The sequence below is a fragment of the Phaethon aethereus genome (assembly GCF_964289735.1).
Source record: "Phaethon aethereus genome assembly, chromosome: Z".
NCBI lineage: Eukaryota > Metazoa > Chordata > Aves > Phaethontiformes > Phaethontidae > Phaethon > Phaethon aethereus.
The window spans coordinates 17,113,457-17,137,214 of NC_138577.1; positions in this window are offsets into that span (position 1 = coordinate 17,113,457).

Here is a 23,758-nt window from a genome sequence, read left to right on the forward strand (position 1 = left end):
CTCCTATTCAATGGAATAGCTGAAAGCAGTACCTGTAAGTGTACCTGAGCAGATGAGAGGACTCCAGTGATCAATTACATTTCGAATTCCAAAGAGAGGTCAGACCTTTATAGGCCCTAGTGCTTAACAAATGTGACAAGGCATGCAGAAGGCTGCATGGGCTTTACCCCATGGTAGTGCTTATTGTTAGTAAAAACAAGATACAAGCTGAGACCACTTTTTTTCTTTAGATACTGATCTTTTGGGAAAGTACATTATTGCAGTCAAGTGGGAACCTAGGTTTGAATTTTGCTTTTTTTTTTCCTCCCCATTTTCTTTTTCTCCCTTCATCCTCCTGGAAAATGCTTGTGTTTACCAAACAAGGTGAGCTAACATTCAGGTGAGATCTGGCCCCACCAACTGGTCAGTGATTTCCTCCAGGCTATTATAGACTAGTTAAATCCAGTACAGAAGAAGAGTGAAGCTGAAGTATCTCTGTAAGAGTACTTAGCAAGGGGTACTGGCTCGAAGTTAGAGATTGTGTATAACGTTTTAAGAATTTCAGCACTTATCTGAAGTGTCTAAACACCTAAATTTTGTGTAAGATCCTATCTATGGTTTTGTGGAAAGGCCATATTTGTATGTAACATTGCAGGAAAAGCAATGTATGCAGGGCCATTGTGCAAGTAGTAGTATGAATGTAGAGCAAAACTCTGAATCATTCTCTGAATGGTATACAATCTGCACAGACATACTATTTCATACCCAGAATGCCAATCACTAATTAAGGTAGCGTGAGAGTGAAACAACGCACAGGGTGCCACTTGCTGTGCATGCTGTCCCATGCATGTCTTGCTTATCTCTAACTACATGGATTCAGACAATAAAGTTCATAATAAGTTGAGATTGTACATACATAGTTTTAGATTGGCTTTATTGTTTTGATCACTATGAAAAATAGAGAAGTGTAAATAGAAATACCTACAGGCTATCATATAGTACTGGTAAGCAAAAGTTTGAAATAAAATCTGTCCTTACCACCATTAAAAGCTACCATATTTTTCTATTTCATGTCCCAAATCAAGTGCAAAAATTATATCTAAGGAATATCTAAAAAAACTTCTACCAAAAAAAGAAGTTGGAAAGAATAGGGTTTTTTACCTGATGTTATGACTTCAGATCATTTTTATGACTTCAGATAATTTTGTCTTCCTCAATTTTCATCAGTGGTATTGTATTTCTGATTGTTTTCCTATATTCTTCTATGCATATTTGAACTATTTTTCCACTGCTTTAACTGAATGATACACATTGCTCCCCCTGTTTCAGAAATCCCAAATAATGTTGCACTTGTGGTGGTAACCAATAAACAGCTGTTAACAAGGAATTTGTGCTTTTAAGAAGTAGCTAAATATCTGACAGCTATTCCCTTGAGAAGTACTAGAACAGAGTAGTTCGCAATTGTACTGCTCGACTCAAATGGGGCCAGATTTGTCACCAAGTACAAGAGAATCACAAGAAATAGTTTGGCCCATTGTCTTTAATGTCGCTTAAATGTTTGACTCAGGTTTTCCTATTTGAATACCTACATGAGCACTTTAGTTAAATATCTCAATTCATGTTTGTATTGCCTAATTGGCTTTTCTGGATAAAGCAAACGAATCACAACATCTATGTTCATGAATGCTAACAACTGTAAAATTACACAAGTTTTTGAAGTCCAATGATACAAATTATTCAGCCTAATGTTAGATTTTTGTCTCTAAAAATCCTGTACAAGGCATAAAGAATCAGATTTTCATTTTAGATTGCCTTTACTATACTTTACACAAGCCTTAACATGGTTGATTTCACTTAGTTGCAATTTAAATTAGGTCCATTGGGTCTTTCCCTTCAGATCATGAAATGAGTACAGAGATTTAAATCGGCCTGACCTATTTCTCCCAGTGGTCAAGGTGACTATATCCAGCTTCCTGGGACTGGATGGTGACTAAACACTAACCTTAAGCTCTAGATTTCTCTAGAGATCTTACAGTTGGCACTTTCCACTTCCAGTAGGATGCTGTCATCCAGCTGCTCTGGATCTTGATATTAGTGACTCATTTTTCTGAGCTCATAAACATTTCTGTCAAGTTCCACTCACTCTGGGCTCCGGTGGCTATGAAAACATGTCAAGCAAACAAAGACTACCATCTTAGAAAAGGAATGTGCATCAACCATTGAGACATCTTCTCAACAGTATTGAGAGCCATAGATGACTAAAAGGAAGAAACGGTTCTGAACTTGCCTCTGCCCCTGTTCCCATTCAGGAATCTATTGTTTCTCTGGATGGGCTCATCACAGAAACCACTAAAGGAAGAAGTGTTAGATTGTGCTGCTTTTTCATAAAAGGCATCATCCCAGAACAAATGTTTTAATCTAAAATAAAATAATCCAAAATCCTCAGTACAAGCTTGATATGGAGCTATTTGGGACAGTTCAGCAAAGGACCACTAAGATGATTAAGGGACTGGAGCATCTCTCATACCAGAAGAGGCTGAGAGTGCTACAACTGTTTAGCCTGGAGAAAAGAAGTCTCAGGGGGAATTTTATTAATGTAATAAAACAGACACCCCTGAAGGGTGGGTGGAAAGAAGAGGAAGCCAGGCTCTTTTTCAGTGGTGCCCAGTGACAGCACAAACAGGAGGTGCCATCTGAACATCAGGAAACACTTTTTTACTGTGAGGGTAACCAAGCACTGGAACAGGTTGCCCAGAGAGGTGGCAGAATCTCCCACCTTGAATTGAGATATTCAAAAACCAGCTGCACATCATCCTGGGAAACTGGCTCTAGGTGGCCCTGCTTGAGCAGGAAGGTTGGACCAGAAGACCTCAAAAGGTCCTTGCCAACCTCAACCCTTCTGTGATTCTGTAATAAAACTCAAGGTAATGCTCTCAAATGGAGGTTACAACACAAACTGAAATAAAATGGAATTAAAAAAACCCAGAAGTTCGTACTTCACATATAGATATATCCTGTGATATGGCACAGATTTCCTGAAGCTAGTGTCATACACAGTCCCTTTTTCAGTGTAATTGTGTAAGAAGAGTGGATGAATTGGATATTTTTAATATAATTATTTTACTCATTGTTCATAAGATAAAATCTAGTTTATGTTTGGTGAGACACAGATATGTCTCCCCACCCAAAGAGATGGTATGCTATTATGTTATCAGTGGAATTATCACTGACAATAGGAACCGGAACTACAGAAAAACATCTCACCTTGAATTCCAAGACATGAATGGAAATTCATGGTTGAAAATTTCCATATCTATAGAAAAAATATAACCAATGGCTGTGACATAAAGTAGTCATGATGTGAGGCCATTTTTCCTTGGGTGGGTAGTCCTTTTATTCAAGACAGGTAGTTGATTAAAAAACAATGCTATTTCATTATATATGGAGGTACTTAAGATTTTAAGTACTCTCAAGATACTGACTTATACATGCAGTCCTTTTAACAAAGTATTTTGCATTTTGGCTGGATGCCTTGGCTGGTAGGGAAGGAATGAAAGAAACTTCTCTGTTACATTGAACACTTCAAATGACAATACCAAAGGAAACACGGTTAGCGAAATATCCAAGGGACACCCATCCACTTTACTGCATGTTGAAGGATTTGTTGTCTTGTTTGCTTCAATGAGGTATTTTTAGCAGATGCAGGTGCTTTGTGGAGTTATGAGTTTATACTAAGATGACAGGTGGAGGTTCATGTCTTTTGTCTGAAGCAAAACCTATGGAGTTCCCCAAGAGAAAATCTGAATCACAAATTTCATCACCCTTGGAGTGACTGCCATGATGAATGCCATAGCATTGCCACACTATGGCAAATAAAGCAATAGCCTGAGTTTGAGTGACATCTTAGAGAAGCCAACCTGTGACCAGAATGTTTTCTAAAGAAAAATGAATGGGCTACAAAGGGCATGCTGAACTAATATTTAAAAAAATACTGAATGTGTACAAATTTTGTTGAGAAAACTTACTAGCTGCTTTATCACAGCTGATGTTTTCTAGCAATTGGGCAGTTACAAAATTATGTTTTGCAGAATGAGTCAGAAATACTGAGGCAAAAGCTGGCACTCTTCTGGGGCTGGAGCAAAGCACAGAACTGCTATGATATGTGCACAAGGATTTTACCAGTCAGAAATCTTACAGTTTAACTATGGGGCTGCAAACAAATCAGTAGCAGAACATATACACATTCTCTAAGAAAAAGCTGCAAATACTATCAAGATTTATACAAGATTCTTTTAATGTCCTACATGCTTATACTTAGTACATCAATCAAAAGGAATGAATTCCTGATAAATTAATTTGTAATGACACCAATGCTTTTACTACAGTGTTAAATCCTTAATTTCTTTTCTTTGAATCTGAATATAATCTGTTTACATAGTTGCAGCTAGAAATTAGAAAATGATCCTTCAGTATAAGTCCTGTAGAAAAAGCTTTTTTACTTTCATCTTTAAACAGTTAAGAGTAGGAAACAGAGAGACAGATATATCAAATCTGAATATACAAACTAGTATACTTTATGATCTGAGATTTTGAGGAAAAAATATTTATTGTCAGGCCATCAAATTTTTGGGCTGGAACTGGATAGTAATCTAACATCAGGAAAAGAGAAATTGGCGAAGTCTCTTTTGTGTTGCAAAAAGCATGGCTTTAGCCTTTGTAAATGTTCTTTGTAGTATGAGGAGAAAGTTATATATTGGACATCATATTGCTTATAGGAAACACAGAGAGGATTAAGCCACACCTGGCTGAAGATGGAAAAATTGTAGTTTAAATGTCTGCAGAGCTTATTACTACCTTGTTATCAAGCAATTTAAAGCTATCTGGCTTTAACTTAAGCTGTTGTCTTAAGCATGGCAACACAATGACAATTCAAAAAGCTCTACAGCTGTATACTAGAAAATTATAGTGTTTCATTAATTACGTAAGTAAAAACTTGCCAAATAGGCTCGTAGAGCATTTTGGAAAATAAAAAAGAAACAGACTGTTAAAACCAGATAGGAAGTAGACTATAGCAGCCATTCATTTGCAGCCAAGAGTGAGTATTACCAGAATAGTTTGTTCATTTGTGTGTGGACTTCTATGATTATATCACTGCATTTAGTTTTACTCTAAGTTCTTTGTAATACCTTGAGCATTAAGCTGATCTAAAACAAAAAAAAAAAAGGCATAAAACTTACAATAGGTAAAGGCTCCCAAGCTGAGTCAAATCAAGCATAACAGGGCCAAGGCTTTGGTCAGCCTTGTAGTCAGGTAACATGGATTGGTACTTGATGCATATGTATAATACATACGAATCTACACAGATACTTGAACTTCTACTCACTGTAAAAGGTAATGATAGAAGGTTTACAATACTTGTCAGTAGCCCTGCTTCCTACCTTGTCTTTTGCTTGTAAGAATTGTATTCAAAGACTGAGCTTTTTTGGCCCAACTCAGAGTAATGTAATGTGTGTGTTCACATGCTGTGTTCAGCCCAAAGTTCTTTTTTTTTCTTAAATATTACGTGAAATAAAGGCGCCATATGTAGAATTATTATATCTTCAGGATAATTGTAGGCTTTTGGAATAGAGACAATAATATTAATATTAAATAATGAAAAAAGTTCCCTCTCTACAAGTTAGCAGCTAAAACACCTGAAATAAAATATTGCATGCAAAGCAGGTCATTAGTGGATAAAAGGAGTGTGATATTTTATTGCAAGTATTAACGATCAGCTTGTAAATTCCTTTTTGCAACGACTATATCAGGGCTAGTTGGATGCCCTAGCTTTCAATCGGTAATGTTAGAAACTCTTTTCATCCCCCCCCATCCCTTGCCCTTAAAGGTAATATTACTCTAGGCATGATCCGACATAACGTTAAGACATCTAAAGAACTGGGAGCTCAGGCTTTTTGCTGAGTTCTATTATTTTTAAAAAATAATAAAAAGGAAGTGCTGTATACCAAAGCCTCATTGTTGAGATTGTTGAAGTGACCTGTACTTTAAGAATAAGCTCCTGATAAAAGGGACGCTTTTTGCTTAACAAGTCAAGTATGACCATTGTTTATCAGTGTCTGCTGTCAAAACGATTGAAAAAAGCTGCAGGAGAAATAAGTTAAGGGCATATTGCTATGCAATTGCACGAATAATGCGCAAGATGAATAGTACAAAGGAAGAAGACACATGACTGCCACAGACCTGGAAATTGAAAATTTTACAACCCAGACTTTCCTTTATACCACAAAAATCTATGGCTGACATAAAGGCTGTCTTTGGGCTCTTGGCATAGCTGCAGGAACAAGACAGACCAGAGGAATTACTCCCTGAGTCTTTCAAGCTGACTTACTTTCTGATAAACTCTTCTTTACATTCTCTACCTTGAAAACCCCATAGACTACTTTAAAACCACTTTTTCCGATTTGTTTATTCACAGTGAGGGTGCCTCTATTTTTAACAGAGAGAATGTAAAAACAAAAATGAACTCAAAGTTGACTAAATGTTTTTTGTAAATTATCTCTAGAATCATGTTTTGAGACAGAAAATTTCTGTTAAGTTCCCCTTGTACCATTAATTTCCTTTAAATGTAAATTATTTCTAAATTTTCATTAATTTATTCCTATTTTGGGAAGTAGAATAGACCTTGAACATACTTAAGTCTACTGTGTGCAAAAGGTAGGCTACACAACGTATTGGTGAGAAGAAAACTAGCATGTCTCCAAGCCCATTCTCCTGTATCTCTGAGGTCTTCCATATACACTTTTAGCCCAGTTGTCTTCCCAGATTCATACTCTTCCTCCAGGAAAGATTTTTCTACAGTCAGAAAATACTGCCATGAACTTCAATTAATTCATTCCAATCATCTGATTAATACCTGAAGAGATAACACCTAATGTCAGTCTAGCAACATCTGGTAAAGCTAGGAAGAATGTGTAGGGTATTTGTCCCAAGTCATTTATTTGAGACACTGAAGAGGGTCTTGACTTGTTCTTCTAGATATATCAATATTCTTAAAACTGTCATTAATATATCACACTCAGTTTCTGCTCTTTGAATCTGTGTTCCAGTTTTGGGAGTGATGGGGTATAACATAAAGAAAATACTGCCGTTTCCCTCAATATGGGACCAAAAACCAACAACTCTATCCATAGGTTTTCTTCTTTCTGGAAAAGAGAGTTTAATGGGAAAATGCAAACGTACATATTTCTTTGGTCCAATATATGCAATTGCAGAATTTTTGTCTTTTCCCTAGGAAAAATTAGTTAAACCATACTAAGACGTTTCATCCAGATGTACTCCTGGGAAGCCACATGTTTAACAAAGATAGTAAGCTGGCCAATCTAAGATCTTGTGTAATGCAAAACAGACTTAATTAACTAATTTCTGCCAAAACAAATTTTGAATGTTTTCTTCTCCACGTCATTGTGGTTTAGCCTTGTAGACTCTGGTAATTCTCATGGATTTAGCCAGAACTACCATACTGGCCCAAATATAAAGTGACTTCAAATATAAGGCCACCCTCAGTTTTTCAAAGGGTACCTAGAAAAATCAGCAAAATCTATCTAAAAAACTAAAAATTCCCCCCGGCACTCCTCAGACCATCTGCTCCAGCTACAGCCTCCAAAGCCCTTCCTATTCATGGTCAGCTCATAACTTTATCGCTTCTTACTTTCAGTATCTGATAAAATATCAAATAATAATCAAGAAGGAGCCATTAAAAACAACCAAAAAGCAGTGGAACAAGGAATCAAAAAATAACAGAGTTACTCTGGAAATCGCTAGAAATTACTGGAAGTTCTTTTAATAAAATTAGAAATTAAAAAGATCAAGCAGAAGCTGATATACTGTAAAACACTGTAAGATAACCTTAACCAAAAAAATACTTCCATATATATAAACAAAATAATTATGAGAAGTTTACCATACATTTTAAATATTTTTCTGTTTATTACATTTTTCGAATACAGACAAAACATTTACAAATATATGTAAGTACGATGAAGAGTTCAGTCCTTACGAGCATTTCTGAAACAACTGAAAAATTCTGTGTTAAGTAAAAGCTTCCCCTCCTTCCCAGATCTGATTTCAGTAGGTAGCAAAACAAGAGCAACCTCAATCATTAGTTTCCATCATTATTATCATAAAATGATATAGGTGAGAAGGAACTTTTGGAGGTCATGTGGTCCAATCTCCTGCTCACACCAGGGCCAAGTTGTTGCATGATGGGCACTGTATCATCTCTCAATGGTACTGAGAGGTATAATGTGAACAAACATACCATTGAATAAAGAGGAAAATAACAAAGCACTGTCAGCAGCTTTGATTAGTACTGCATACAGTTTTGATGTACATTTTAAAACATACACAAAAATTCCTGCACACCATGTACCCTGTTGCAACCAGCGGGTATCTACATCAGCAAGACGGATGTATCATCCAGGCATGTGCAGCTCATACCAACATCATTTTCTTTTTGTAAAGTATAAAACATTCATAGAATAGTTTGGGTTGGAGGGACCTTTAAAAGCCATCTAGTCCAACCCTCCTGCAATCAGCAGGGACATCTTCAATTAGATCAGGTTGCTCAGAGCCCTGTCCAACCTGACCTGGAACGTTTCCAGGGATGGGGTATCCACCACCTCTTGGGGCAACCTGGGCCAGTGTTCCACCACCCTCAGTGTGAAAAACTTCTTCCTCATATCTAGTCTAATCTGCCCTCTTTTAGTTTAAAACCATTACCACTTGTCTTATGGCAACGGGCCCTGCTAAAAATTCTGTCCCCATCTTTCTTATTGGCCCCCTTTAAGTACTGGAAGGCTGCAAGAAGGTCTCCCTGGAGCCTTCTCTTCTCCAGCCTGAACAACCCCAACTCTCTCAGCCTGTCGTCACAGCAGAGGTGTTCCATCCCTCTGATCCTTGTTGTGGCCCTACTCCAGACCCACTCCAACAGGTCTATGTCTTTCCTGTGATGAGGGCTCCAGAGCTGATTGCAGGACTCCAGGTGAGGTCTCAGCAGAGTGCAGTAGAGGGGCAGAATCACCTCCCTCAACCTGCTGGCCACGCTGCTTTGGATGCAACCCAAAATATGGTTGGCCTTCTGGGCTGTGAACTGGCTCATGTCATAGCTTTTCATCTATCAGTACCCCCAAGTCCTTCTGGGCAGGGCTGCTCTCAATCCCTTCATTCCCCAGCCTGTATTGATACCAGGGGTTGCCGCGACCCAGCTGCAAGACCCTGCACTTGGCCTGGTTGAACCTCATGGGCTTAACATGGGCCCACATTTTGAACTTGTCCAGGTCCCTCTGGATGGCATCCTGTCCCTCAGGCACATCTGCTGCAGCCTGAAGTGACACACAGCTTGTTGTTGTCTGCAAACATGCTAAGGGTTTATGTTAGCTGTCAATGTCTATGTCATTGATGAAGATATTAAAGAGTACTGGTCCCAGCATGGACCCCTGAGGGAGCCCGCTTGTCACCGATCTCCACGTGGACATTGAACCATTGACCACTACCCTCTGGAAGTCACCATTCAGCCAAATCCTCATCAGCCCAACAGTCCACGCATGAATTCCATATCTTTCCAATGTAGACAGAAGGATGTTGTGGGGGACCATGGCAAAGGCCTTACAGAAGTCCAGAGAGACGACATCTGTAGCTCTTCCCTTGTCCACTGATGTAGTCACTCCATCAGAGAAGGTCACTGGGTTGAGCAAGGCAGGACTTGCCCTTGGTGAAGCCATGCTGGCTGTCTCTAGTCACCTCCCTGCCCTCCATGTGCCTTAGCATAGCTTCTAGGAGGATCTTTTCCGTGAGCTTCCCAAGCACAGAGGGGAGGCTGACAGGTCAGTAGTTCCCAGGGTCCTCCTTGCTATCCTTTTTAAAAATGGGTGCAATATTTCCCTTTTTCCAGGCTCCAGGGACATCACCTGACTGTCAGGACTTTTCAAGTATCATGGAGAGTGGCTTGGCAACTACATCAGCCAATTCCCGCAGGACTCTGGGATGAATTTCTTCAGGTCCATTGCACCAATGGTGCTTAAATGTTCAACGGCAACTTCAAGTTCTCATTACTCATGGTATATGGTACACCTTTCATGATGAAAACATCTTTGTCTTTACAACTTTGATAAGATTTCTCTTTAATGTGTCTAGAGAAAATGCTGCATCTTCAGGCTTACTTTATTCTTTAATTCCCAGAACCAAAAAGCAGACCTCCTGGATTAGATTACTTTGATATTTGGCTGATATTAACTTCTCTGTGTGATTTTGTGCATGTCATTCAATCACTCTGGTAGTAATATTACCCAGTGCCAAGGCCTTCCTTCCAACAGTGGTTTCACTATTTATGTTTGTCTATCTCAAATTACCTACCACAACTTTTACTTGCAGTCTCAGGGATATTATAAACTTCAATTAATCCATGTTTTCAAAGAACATGAAGATCCTTTGTAAGTAATGAAAACCAAATATAATGTAGTAGTAAGTATAACCATGTCATATAAAACGGTCACTGCCAGAATGGCAGAATACGGAAACTGTCAATAATGGCATTACTGTAATTATTATTGTTGTCATTAATTGTACTAACTAATTTGCATTCATTTATGTCAAAATGGTATTCTTAGGTTCAAAGATCTATGAAACTAAAAGCAATTTTTTTAAAACTCCTACCTGAGGTGACAAGAGATTACTGTCAACGTGCAGTCCTTTCATTGTCTTACACCTCTGAAGTAAACCAGCCATACTGTATACAACCCAGGAGCAAGATCTGTCGTGGCTAGTCCTGGTCTAACTGGCTTGCCATTCAAACCAAATCAACCAGACAAACAAACAAAAAATAAAACAAAAAAAAAGAAGAAGAAAAGAAGAGGCAAAATATTACTTTTTGTTATGGTACATTCTACACAAGACTCATCTGAAAAAGCGTTTACATGTTTCTGCATTGCAAACTCCAAGAAATGAGTAACTTGGAGTGAACTGAAGCATAAAAACTGCCACTGAAAAACAGATATTCTTGCAATATCCACTCAATTCTGTAACTTTGTGATGCTGCAAACTGCAAATTCTTAAAGATTTATTATGCTACTTTTTGTGTTAATAGCATAATGCTTCAACTCATCAATGCAAAAAGGAAAGAGATACTGTTAGAGACAAGAGAATCCAGTGAAAACTTAACTAGATTTTGCCTGGAAGACAAAGGTCTAAAGGATTTCCACAAGTATGCAGAGCTGGGTGCATGCCTGTTTGAAAGGCAGAACCATGTTGCTTTGCTCTTCACAGAATCACAGAATCACAGAATGGTAGGGGTTGGAAGGGACCTCTGAAGATCATCTGGTCCAGCCCCACTGCCAAGGCAGGATTACCGAGGGCAGGTTGCACAGGAACATGTGCAGTCGGGTTTTGAAGGTCTCCAGAGAAGGAGACTCCACAAGCTCCCTGGGCAGCCTGTTCCAGTGCTCCATCACCCTCACAGTAAAGAAGTTTTTCCTCATGTTCAGGTGGAACTTTCTGTGCTGCAGTTTATGCCCATTGCCCCTTGTCCTATCACTGGGCACTACTGAAAAGAGACTGGCTCCATCCTCCTGACAGCCACTCTTCAGATATTGATAGACATTGATAAGGTCCCCTCTCAGCCTTCTCTTCTCCAGACTAAACAGCCCCAGGTCTCTCAGCCTTTCCTCACACCAGAGATGTTCCAGTCCCTTAATCATCCTCATAGCCCTCTGTTGGACTCTCTTCAAGAGTTTCCTGTTTCTCTTGAACTGGGGAGCCCAGAACTGGACACAATACTCTAGATGAGGCCTCACTAGCACACAACAGAGGGGAGGATAACTTCTCTTGACCCGCTGGTCACAGTTTTCTTAATGCACCCCAGGATACCATTGGCCCTCTTGGCCATCAGGGCACATTGCTGTCCCATCGATAACTTACTGTCTAGCAGGACTCTGAGGTCCTTCTCCATGGAGCTGCTTTCCAGCAGGTCAATCCCTAACCTGTACTGGGGTTGTTCCTCCCCAGGTGCAGAACTCTGCACTTGTCCTTGTTAAATTTCATGAGGTTCCCCTCCGCCCAACTCTCCATCTGTCTAGATCCCCTTGAACGGCAGCACAGCCTCCTGGTGTATCAGCCACTCCTCCCAGTTTTGTATCATCAGCAAACTTGCTGAGGGTACATTCTAAGCCTTCATCTAGGTCATTGATGAAGATGTTGAACAAAACTGGACCCAGTACTGATCCTTGGGGAACACCACTAGCTACAGGCCTCCAGCTGGACTCTGCACTGCTGACCACAACCCTTTGAGCTCTGTTGCTTAGCCAGTTCTCAATCTATCTCACAGTCCACTCATCCAACCCATACTTCCTGAGCTTCACTATGAGGATGTTATGGGGAGACAGTGTCAAAAGCCTTACTGAAGTCAAGGTAAACCACATCCACTGCTCTCCCTTCACCCACCCAGCTAGTCACTCCATCATAGAAGGCTATCAGACTGGTCAAGCATGATCTCCCATTGGTGAATCCATGCTGACTACTGCTGATAACTCTCTTTTCATCCATGTGCCTAGAGATGACCTCCAGAAGGAGCTGTTCTATTACCTTCCCAGGGATGGAGGTGAGGCTGACCGGTCTATAATTTCCCAGGTCTTTCTTCTTGCCCTTTTTGAAGACTGGGGTGACGTTGGCTTTCCTCCAGTCCTCAGGAACCTTTCCCATTCTCCACAATTTTTCAAAAATGAAGGAGAGAGGTGTTGCAACAACATCAGGCAACTCTCTCAGCACTCACGGGTGCATCCCATCAGGGCCCGTAGATTTGTGAGTGTTCAGTTCAGCCAAATGATCTCTAACCCAAACCTTATCGACCAGTGGAGAGTCTTCCTCCCTCCAGGCTTTTTCACTTACCTCCAGGGTCTGGGATTCCTGAGGAGTGGTCTTAGCAGTAAAGACTGAAGTGAAAAAGGCATTCAGTAACTCTGCCTTCCCTGCCTCCTCTGTCACCAGGGCTCCCACTTCATTCACCAAAGGTCCCACATTTCCCCTAGTCTTCCTTTTACCACTGATCTACTTGAAGAAGCCCTTCTTGTTCTCTTTTACTTCCTTCACCAGATTTAGTTCCAAGAGGGCCTTGGCCTTCCTTGTTGCATCCCTGCATATCCTGACAACATTGCTCTAGTCCTTGCAAGTGACCAGTCCCTTTTTCCACCTACTGTAAACTGCTTTCTTCCATACAAGTTTTTTGAACAGTTCCTTGCTCATCCATGGGAGTCTCCTGCCTCCCCTACTTGATTTTGTACTTAAAGGAATGCACTGATCTTGAGCTTTGAGGAAGTGGTGCTTGAATATTAACCAACTCTTTGGGGGTCCACTACCTTCTAGAGTCCTAGCCCACGGGACACCTCCAAGTAGGTCTTTGAAGAGGGCAAAGTTGGCCCTCCTGAAGTCCAGGGTCGCAATCTTACTTATTGCCCTGCTTCTTCCTCGTATGATACTGAACTCCACCGTGTTGTGATCACTACAGCCAAGGCTACCCCCAACCTTTAAGTCCCCAACCAGTCCTTCCTTGTTTGTTAATACAAGGTCCAGCAGCACTCCTCTCCTTGTTGGCTTCTCCACCCCCTGCATCAGAAAGTTGTCATCAATGCACTGCAGGAACCTTCTGGATTGTGTGTTCTTAGCTGTGTGGCCTTTCCAACAAATATCTGGGTGATTGAAGTCACCCATAAGCACCAGGGCATGTGATTTTGAGGCTACTTCTAGTTGTTTGTAGAAGGCTTCATCTACTTCTTCGTCCTGGTCTGGTGGCCTATAGTGAACACCCACAACAGTATCGGCCATCTTAGCCTGCCTCTTGATTCTTACCCATAAACTTTCAACACATACTTCATCCCCTCCTTAGGCAGAGCTCAGTACATTCCAGTTGTTTACGTACATAAAGAGCAACACCACCACCTCACCTTCCTGGCCTATCCTTCCTAAACAGGACGTAGCCATCCATGACAACGTTCCAGTCATGTGAGCTATCCCACCATGTCTCCATGACTGCAATGATATCATGGCCCTGTGACCGCACCCAGATCTCTAGTTTTTCCTGTTCCCATGCTGCTTGCGTTTGTGTACAGGCATTTCAGGAAGGGAGTTGATCGATTGTCACAGACAATCTTGATATTATCACCCTTCCACTTCACATCTAGTTTAAAGCCCTGTCAATCAGCCCCTCTATCTCTTGGGCAAAGACGTTCTTCCCACTTTGAGAGAGGTGTCTGCCATCTGATGCCAGCATTCCTGGTGCCGTGTATGCCATCCCATTATAATACATTATAATATGTTATATAATAATATATTATTGTAATATTTTATGATATAATATATAATATAATATCCCATTATTATATATTATATCCCATCTCTTCTCACTCTTTTATTCTCCCGCCTCTCCTGGCCCACACCCAGCCACATCTGAGGTTTGTATTTCCTAGTCCATGTGTTCCAGGCTTCTAGTGGGAAAACAAAAAAAGCTTTGTTTTGTTTACACATGTACATATTACACCTGTAAATATGTGCAAATTCCTGACCTTCTGACCAAAGATCACTGGGAGGTTGTTGGTTCAAATATCCTTTTTCAATATGTCATCCCATTTTCTGGCATCAGGGGAAGAATCTTAATTTTACATCATGTGTTTTAGAACGTCCCTAATTGTTGGCACAAAATACGTCCACTCTGCAATCAATGGCAAGATGACCTTCTAATTTCAGTGAAGACAGGCTTTTACCATAGAAGCTTAAAAGTGCTTCTCCTGAGATGTTGTCCCACTTCCTATGCTGAAATTTTGAGGTCGGATGCTCAATTCTGACAGCCATTGCTTGCCTTGAAGTACAGTCCACAAATAGCAGCACTAAAGCTAATGGGACAGTTTCAGAGCTTCAGCACGTAAGCCTATCGTAAGCCAACTTAACAGTCTGTTTATGTAAAGAAAAACTGAATGTGGCCTGAAGCACCTACTTTCATTCAAAATGGATTTATGGTACAGGTTTACATAAAACAGATCACAGAATCGTAGAATATTGGTATTGCCTGAAGAAAGCATGCAGCATCTGTGAACAGGGAATCAGCTTCATTCCTTTCGCCTTATTCTTTTGCTCCCAGTCATAAATGCACAACAATTTCTAGACTACATTGCAAATTGATTGAGTTCTTCATGAATAATGGGTGTCACCAAATGATGACTGCATTACATGAAAGCATCTCAAAATTGTACAGTTTTGAGCCCAGTCAACTAGTACAGGCATTTTTGAATAAAACCATTTTACCTTTAATGCTTCCCAGCCACTTGCACATGGAAATAGGAATGGCAGCTGTCCACAATCTCTTTGTTCCCTTCTCCCTACCTTCCTTCCCCAAGCAGAAAAGCATTCTTTTTAATACAAGTGCTAGCAGTCAGAACAAGATCTTGCTGCTGGGAAGTTTAAAAAGAAGTCATTCTCAGCTTTCCATCTGTTGGGATTTCTTATGCCATGGAAATTTTGTATCCTAGATACTTACGAAAAGAGACCCCAGCATCCCAATTCCAATCTTACACATAATGAGACAAATCCTTGCATTTATCATTTAAGACCCCACCTTTTTTGTGAATTACTTCCGTGAAGGAAATTAAGGGAAACCAGCAGAGATCATTCAGGAAGTCCCTGAGGTACTCCTTCCCATCCCATGCTTGCCTGCAGGAGCAGGTACAGCTCAAGACTGATCTTCTGCCTGGCGTAGTGGATAAAGTCAGTAGTTTTACGTCTTAGCGTTAAAAATGCATCACTCAAGAGTGGTGGGAATCACGGTCCGTGTGCATTGATGCCAGGCTGGCACTTCCTCAGGAGCCTGCAGGACTGTAGTGGTCTGATGAACGCATTCGTGGACATCTCCATCTGAAATATCCCAATGATCAGTGTAAATTTAGAGTCACAGAGAGTGCCGTAACAGATTTGTCTCTACCTTCTTCAGTCTGAAGTGCAAAACTAGTTGACAATGCAGCTGTCCGTCATGTGATTGCAGCTTCAAGGTTTCATTCCATTTTATATACAGCAACTAGAAGGCTGCTCTGAGTATTGGTGGTATCAGCATTCCTGGTGCAACATTTCAGATGGGAAGAAATCGGCAGTAAAACTTGAACATATACTCCTGAAAGGAGTGAAAATCTGTCTTCCAAGTCTTGTTTCTCCAGTTTTCCTCTGGAGACTTCTCTTTAATTTTGTTTACTTGTACCAGAATCGTGTCAAGCAAATAACAGGTAAAGCTTCAGTGACATAGAACCTCTCCTTCTAAGTAAAGACTGAACAAATCATTTACCTATTGCAGCCGAGTCACCGTTTTTTTTGGCCTTGACAATATAACCAAGTGGTAGGAGCACTGGGGGTATTGAATTTCCTTTTAAATTTTCTTCTTCATTTTCTTCAAACAGCTCTGATTGTTGCAGTGGAAAAAAAGAATCACTCTTGGTTTTTGAACCTTGCTATATCTTGCAGTGGGCCATCTCCCAGGAAAAGGGCAATGGGAGGTTTGAGTCTGAATGCCTTGAAAGTCTTGAGGAACCAAGTACAAGGGAAGGATTTTCTACTCTTAAGTATTAATTACTGTTTTCTTCTGGGAAATCAACAAACACTCTTTGGTAAGGAGCAAAATTAAGACTTTAAGAGTCTTTTCACATTAGTCTGCTCAGTTTTCATTACAGAAATGCTGGATTCTGCTTTCTTCCATCCACTGTTAGGCACTCCATTTCTCTCCAGGGTCTTCCTTAGTGTTTTTAGTACCATTAGTTCTGGGTTTAAGAAAGAATCCAATAAAATGGCATGGGAGGCAGATAGAGAAAGCCTACAGCTGCTGAAATGTTTTGTAGCAAGGCTTGAAACCCCTCTCTTCTTTGCATTTTGGAACATGATAGTCTCAGAACTGCAGACACGCTGCAATGTCCTCAGAAGGAAAATGTCTTTCAGACTCAGCTTCTCTGCATACTATTGCCTTTGCCTCCAAGTTGAAGATGAAAAGTAAATCGATTGTCCTGTCTTTTGGTACAAAGCTACATGAATGAAGGACAGTAAGTGTGCTTGAGACCTTGGCCTTAGTTACCCAAGGACTGCTGAGAAGCACCTGCACAGAAAGAAAAACTAGCAGCTGTACCAAGACCAAAGCCATGTGTAAGCCAGTGTCCTGTCTGATAGCAGGACATGGGGAAAGACCAGATGAACACAGCAAGCAGTTGGCAGTCTTTCTTCTATTTGAGTCTTAGCTTCTGGGTGTCATGGGCTCAGACCTCCTCAGAGAAGATGTCTTCCTAGCTGATGGTCCTTGGACTTTTCATCCCTGAATGTCTGGAAGTTCTTAAAGATGAGCTTTTAAACTGGTTCAAAGTACCCTATGCCAGTCATTATAACTCAATGAAACAACATTTCCTTACGGCTGGAACCTGTCCCTGTTGTCTTGAGCCGTGTGCACCATGCTGAGCAGATTCAGAGCCCTATTGCTCTCTCAGAGTAAGTGCTTTCCTTTGAATTCAACATTGAAATCATGTTTTGTTCTCTTTGAGCCTGGCGCTGCATTGAGATCTGCAAACATCTCAGTAGTTTTGACCCCCACAATTGCTATGAATCTGCTTTTGGCAATCCGTGGTGCATCAGCTGCAGTTAATAGAGTGACATTTTGCTGCATTAGAGACAGATGTTTTCCAGCCCCTTGGTGAAGATTGGATTCATGTCTACCCACAAAAAACTCAGAAAAGAGAGGGATAAGATGCATACTGCCAGAGAACTGACGATTTAGCTTAAGTATTCTGAGCTCACCAAGAGTCCACTGTAATCACCATCAAAAGCAAAAGAGTTGAGCCAATGCTGAAAGCTTAGGCAGAGCTGAGGCAAAGTGTATTCACAAATAGCAAATCCCAGTAATGAGTAGTTATAAGATGAAAAGTACTACCAGGTCCACTTCTCAGGTAATACTGAAACAAAATAGGAAGAAGCAATTTTGCATATTTGTCTGTCTGATATGGATAGAGATGCCACAAGCTTGGGAACAGCAAGTCCTAAGTGTCTCACAGAAAACAAGTGAGCTGGACACAAGGCAGAGTAGGCACAGAATGTTTCTCAGCTGTTTTATTAGAACACCACTCCTAATGGTATTCATGTCTCACCAAGTGCCAGCTCCTGTAGTCTAGACACATCACAAGGGGAAAAGCACTAATTGCAGTCTCCATTTCATTGTGTTTTACCCTGCTAGACAGAAAGGCTTGTCGGTGGCACAGTCGCTCCTCACTGTTCTGCCACGTGTAAGGAGGCAAGCTTTATATTAACAACAATAAATTCAAATTCTTATCCCCTGGTGTGTCCTTAATAGTGTTTTAGAAACTGATCTGTTTTTTAATTGGCTTATCAGGAATTTAAAATTGCATTACTGTCAGTGCAGCCAAGCAGCTGTCTCTTTCAAGGAAGAAAAATAAATCAAAGAAAACGGTCCTAGCTTTGTCACAGAAATAACAAGCACCACGGTTCTGCAGATGCTTTCTCTGAGAAGCAGCAATACAGTACAGGAACATGGCTGCTCTCCTACTCCTGCTGGCCACACTATTTCTGATACAGGCCAGAATGCTGTTGTCTGCCTTGGCCACCTGGGCACACCACTGGCTCATATTCAGCCGGCTGTCAACCAGCACCCCCAGGTCCTTTTCCACCAGGCAGCTCTCCAGCTACTCCTCCCCAAGCCTGTAGCGTTGCAAGGGGTTGTTGTGACCAAAGTGCAAGACCCGGCACTTGACCCTGTTAAATCTCATACAATCGACCGCAGCCCATCAATCCAGCCTGTCCAAATCCCTCTGCAGAGCCTTCCTACCCTTGAGCAGATCAAGGACTCCCGCCCAATTTGGTGTCATCTGCAAACTTACTGAGGGAGAACTCAATCCCCTCATCCAGAACATCGATAAAGACATTGAACAAGACTGGCCCCAGAACGAGACCTGGGGAACACCGCTTGTGGCTGGCCATTTAATAATGGACTTTCACCACTTCCTCTTCTCTCTTTCCTGATCTGAGTGCCTGCCATACATAAGCACTCTTGTTAGAAGAGCTGTTTTCAAGCCCGTGGAAGACAGTGAGAGTCACATCTGCCACTACTTTCCAGTAGGAGAGGAAAAATCAAGAAATTTTGTTAGTTAAATAGGACCTCCTCTCTAATTCTTCCCTCTCCACAGTGTTATAATCTGATTATTTGGATCAGCAATTACCTCTTCCCTGACCCTGCCCAGGTTAGAGGAATCTGCCCTGGCTCGGGAGAAATTTGGAGCTATGAGCAGGACTCATGCTGTGGCAGTAGTGGATCCCCACTGAGACATCTCGGCTGCAGTCTCCACACATGAGCCTGAGGAAATAGAAATAGGTCCCTGGATGCTGCAGTGAAGACAGAGGCCTGTGCAAGGTGTCTCCAGCCCAGAGCAGCACAGGGAGTCCATATCCAGCATTTAGCATTTAAACTGAACAAAAGCAATGGTTGAAGGAGGAGAAATAATCTTTTAAAGGGAAATAGGTGGAAGAACCTGCCGTTGAGTCTATTGGTGGAGGTAAGTCTCAGTCCTACTGGCATGTAAGGTTATGCCAGCTTCTTTCATAGCTTCAGCTTTGAAAATATTAAAGTCCACAGGTGCTAGAAATCAGTTCTGCCAAGGTGTCACACCTTGTCAGTCATAAAAGAACAGAGAGGCCCTAGAGAGAGGCAAAGAACAAGAAACATGATCTAGGAAGACTAGAAGTCTATTTTTCTAATGCTCAGCTAAGTCCTGGTCCCTCAGGACAGGGGGGTGCAGCTTACTGGCAATGCCTGTCCCTCACTTACTGCTTTCCTCAGGAAGCAGTGTTGGCCTCAAGGCAGATATTAGAAACAAATCTCTTTTTTAAAAAAGCTAATGTTAAGCTGTGGTACAGTTTCTGTGCAGCAGTCTAAGACCTCTAGACTTTTCAGGCTGTTGAATTGCTAGCAGTTTGCACTAATTAAGCCCTTTGGAAAGACAGATTTTTTATTTTAGATGTGTAGGTGTGAATGTTAGTCATTAAACAAATCTTCCTTGTAACATGTTATTGATGTATTAACCTCTGAAGCAGAGAACAACATTTTCAGCCCAAGGAACAAAATACCTCAGTGTTTTATTTCTTCTGAAGGATTACTTTTTGTACATGCATTGCATTGGCTGTTGTCCTGAGTCCACCGCAGCCTCTAATCGTCATGCTTAGCCTACAGCTGTGTTTTTCTGCAACATTCCCATCTTTTACAGGGAAGTTGGAGTCCTCATACTTCATGATACTCACTGCCAGGTGATGCTCCTGTGATGCAGCTGCTCTGTGGACACACTCTTGCTGTGATGCAGAAGTGATGCAGATGTCCACGCAGAGTTGCATATCAAGAGCTCTCTACTGCAGAGTTTACTGATCCTACTGTCAGCTGCATGAGGTTTAATAAGGCCAAGTACCAAGTCTTGCACTTGGGTCACAACAACCTCATGCAATGCTACAGGCTTGAGGAGGAGTGGCTGGAGAGCTGCCCGGTGGAAAAAGACCTGGGGGTGCTGGTTGACAGCCGGCTGAACATGAGCCAGCAGTGTGCCCAGGTGGCCAAGGCAACCAACAGCGTCCTGGCCTGTATCAGAAATAGTGTGGCCAGCAGGAGTAGGGAACTGATCATGCCCCTGTACTCAGCACTGGGGAGGCCACACGTCGAATCCTGTGTTCAGTTCTGGGCCCCTCACTACAAGAAGGATGTTGAGGTGCTGGAGTGTGTCCAGAGAAGGGCAACGAAGCTGGTGAGGGGGCTGGAGCACAAGTCTTATGAGGAGCGGCTGAGGGGACTGGGGTTGTTCAGTGTGGAGAAGAGGAGGCTGAGGGGAGACCTTATCGCTCTCTACAATTACCTGAAAGGGGGTTGTGGTGAGGTGGGTGTTGGTCTCTTCTCCCAAGTAACTAGTGATAGGACGAGAGGAAATGGCCTCAAGTTGCGCCAGGGGAGGTTTAGATTAGATATTAGGAAAAAATTCTTCACCAAGAGGGTGGTCAAGCATTGGAACAGGCTGCCCAGGGAGGTGGAGTCACCATCACTGGATGCGTTCAAAAAACGTGTAGACGTGGCGCTTTGGGCCATGCTTTAGTGGGCATGGTGGTGTTGGGTTTATGGTTGGACTTGATGATCTTGAAGGTCTTTTCCAACCTTAATGATTCTGAGATTCTGTGCTACTGAGCCACACAACGAGACCAACATCCCATTTTATCTTACTGAGATTTTGTAGACTTGTTTTGACGTGTACAGTTTTATACCTGACTTTGCTGCTCAAGTTTCCTGCAGAAAAATGAACGATTTTCACACAGGAGACTTAATAGTCACTCTGTCAGCTACAGTGACCACTTAGTGAATTCGTTCATTCATTCATTCATGGAGTTAATGACTAATTATCTTTGCCAGATATTTAACACCAGCGCCACACCAGTCATTACACAAATAGCAATGCAGGGACCTAAAAATACATAACAGAACAGCTCAGGGAGACTGCCCTTAGAATAAAACAGTAAATGAGAACTCACAGTACACTCAGTGCTGCCTTGGCATGAAAGCAAGGGTGCCGTGTTCTCTAGAGCTTCTCACAACAACCTGCCAAAGAGTCATTTGCAGCCTTCTTTTCCTGAGGAGTGGGAGCAAAACAGCCTGCAGAAGGGCAAGACGGAGATGTTACTAAAGCCCTGTCTGATTCCAGCTGAGTTGTGCTAGTCACCCAACTTTTCTGTAATACGATGGTGTACATGTGTGTGTGACACATTATTGCTCATTTGTCTGTTCTTCATTTAGTTTAATGCAGATCAGTTCCTGCAATGGGCATCCTTTTTCTTAGACTACCATGACTGAGAACCACAAGATGTTAGGGCCTACCATCAAGTAATAAAAGTAAAAATCATCTCCTGACTAGGTCCAAATTAAAGTTATGTATTAATTAACCAGACTGAAGTAATTGTTAACAGGCTTTGCTACAATGCCTACTGCTATTAAGCATCTGGAGTCTGGCAATCTCTCTTCAGTGATAATGAAGTGCAGGGTTTCTTTTGTTAATTAAGCAGTTAGAGCACAGTGCAGCTCCTGCAGATGAAGGGCAGGATAGGAAAGATTATAACATTTTTACCTGGGGCCATTAAACCCAGCAGCTCTTAGCCACTTTTGATTGGAGTTACGATGTAAAACACTTCATTTTAAAATTTAAAAGCTTATTTTTTTTCTTACACAGGAATGCACAAAAGCAAACAAAGTCAAAAGCAGCAAAAGGCAACATCAAAAGGGATAAGGAGGGGTGGAAGAAGGTTATGGCATGGAGTGGTAAGAGAAACCCCTGCTGACCCTCCCTACCCTCTATATTACCCTTTAAGATACCCTTACAGAACAGGTGCGAGGCCCTGGGTATGACAGATGAAGTGCGTAATGAGATAGAGGAGGAGCCTGCACAAGCAGTCTTGCCAAGGTCAGAGAGAACAACCCCTTGCAACAAAACCAGTGCCAAGAATAAACAACAGCAAGTTATGGTCGTTGCTGATTCCACCCCGTGTGGAAGGGGAGCACCCATTTTCAGACTGGACCATCTTTTCACGGAACTTTGCTACCTCCCTGGGGCCAGAATTAGGGACATCACCACAAGACTAATAAGCCTAGTTCAGCCTTCAGTCTACTATCCATTCCTGCTCTTTCACGTGGGGACTAATTATGTTGCAACAAGAAGTCTGAGGTCAATCAAAACAGATTTCAGAGCCCTGGGAAGAATGCTAAAAAAATGGGGAGCACACGTAGTGTTTTCCTCAATCCTCTCAGTAACAGGGGGGAACACTGGAAGAAACAGACGAACACAGGGTATCAATGGCTGGCTCCAGGATTGGATCCTGTCAAAAAATTTGGGTGGTTAAACCATGGAAGAGCCTTTGAGGAACAACGTATGCTGGGGCCCGACAAGATACATCTGTCCTGATGGGGAAAATACATCTTTGGGCATAAGTTCATGGGAATGGTCAAGAGAGCTTTAAAGTAGAATCGATGGGGAAGAGGACCAACAGGATTACAAGAGGTAAGCCAAGGGTTGATGTGGCATCACCTGATGGTAGCAATCCTAGTGGGACTACATACACTGATCCTGGGCACATGGAGGGTTCAGGAGTATATCTGAAATGTTCGTACAAAGACACAAGGAGTATGAGAAAAATTATGATCTCAAAGCATTGGTCGGCTGCCAGACCTAAAATATACCACATTGGGAGGTGCTTTTGGCTCTCTTGAGGGACAAAGTGCCGCACAGAAGGAGCTGGGTAGAGTGGAGCATTGGGCAATGATTGATGGAGTGAAATTTAGCAAGTCGGAATGCCAGATTCTGCACCCAGAACGGAGTAATGCCAATCACAAGTATAATTGGGGAGAGGAGTGGCCGGAGAGCAGCCCTGCAGAAAGGCATCTGGGGGTGCGGGTCGACAGCAGCCTCAACAGAAGTCCGCAGTGTGCCCTGGCAGCCAAGAGGGCAAAAAGCATTCCAGGGTGCATCAAACACGGCATAAGCAGCCGGTCCAAAGAGGTGATTACCCGGCAGTGGTCAGCGTTGGTGCAGCCTCACCTTGAGAGCTGTGTGCAGTCCTGGGCCCCCAGTTTCAGAAGGATGTGAAGGGCCTTGAGTGCATCCAGAGGAGGGCAACACAGCTGGAGAAAGAGCTGGAA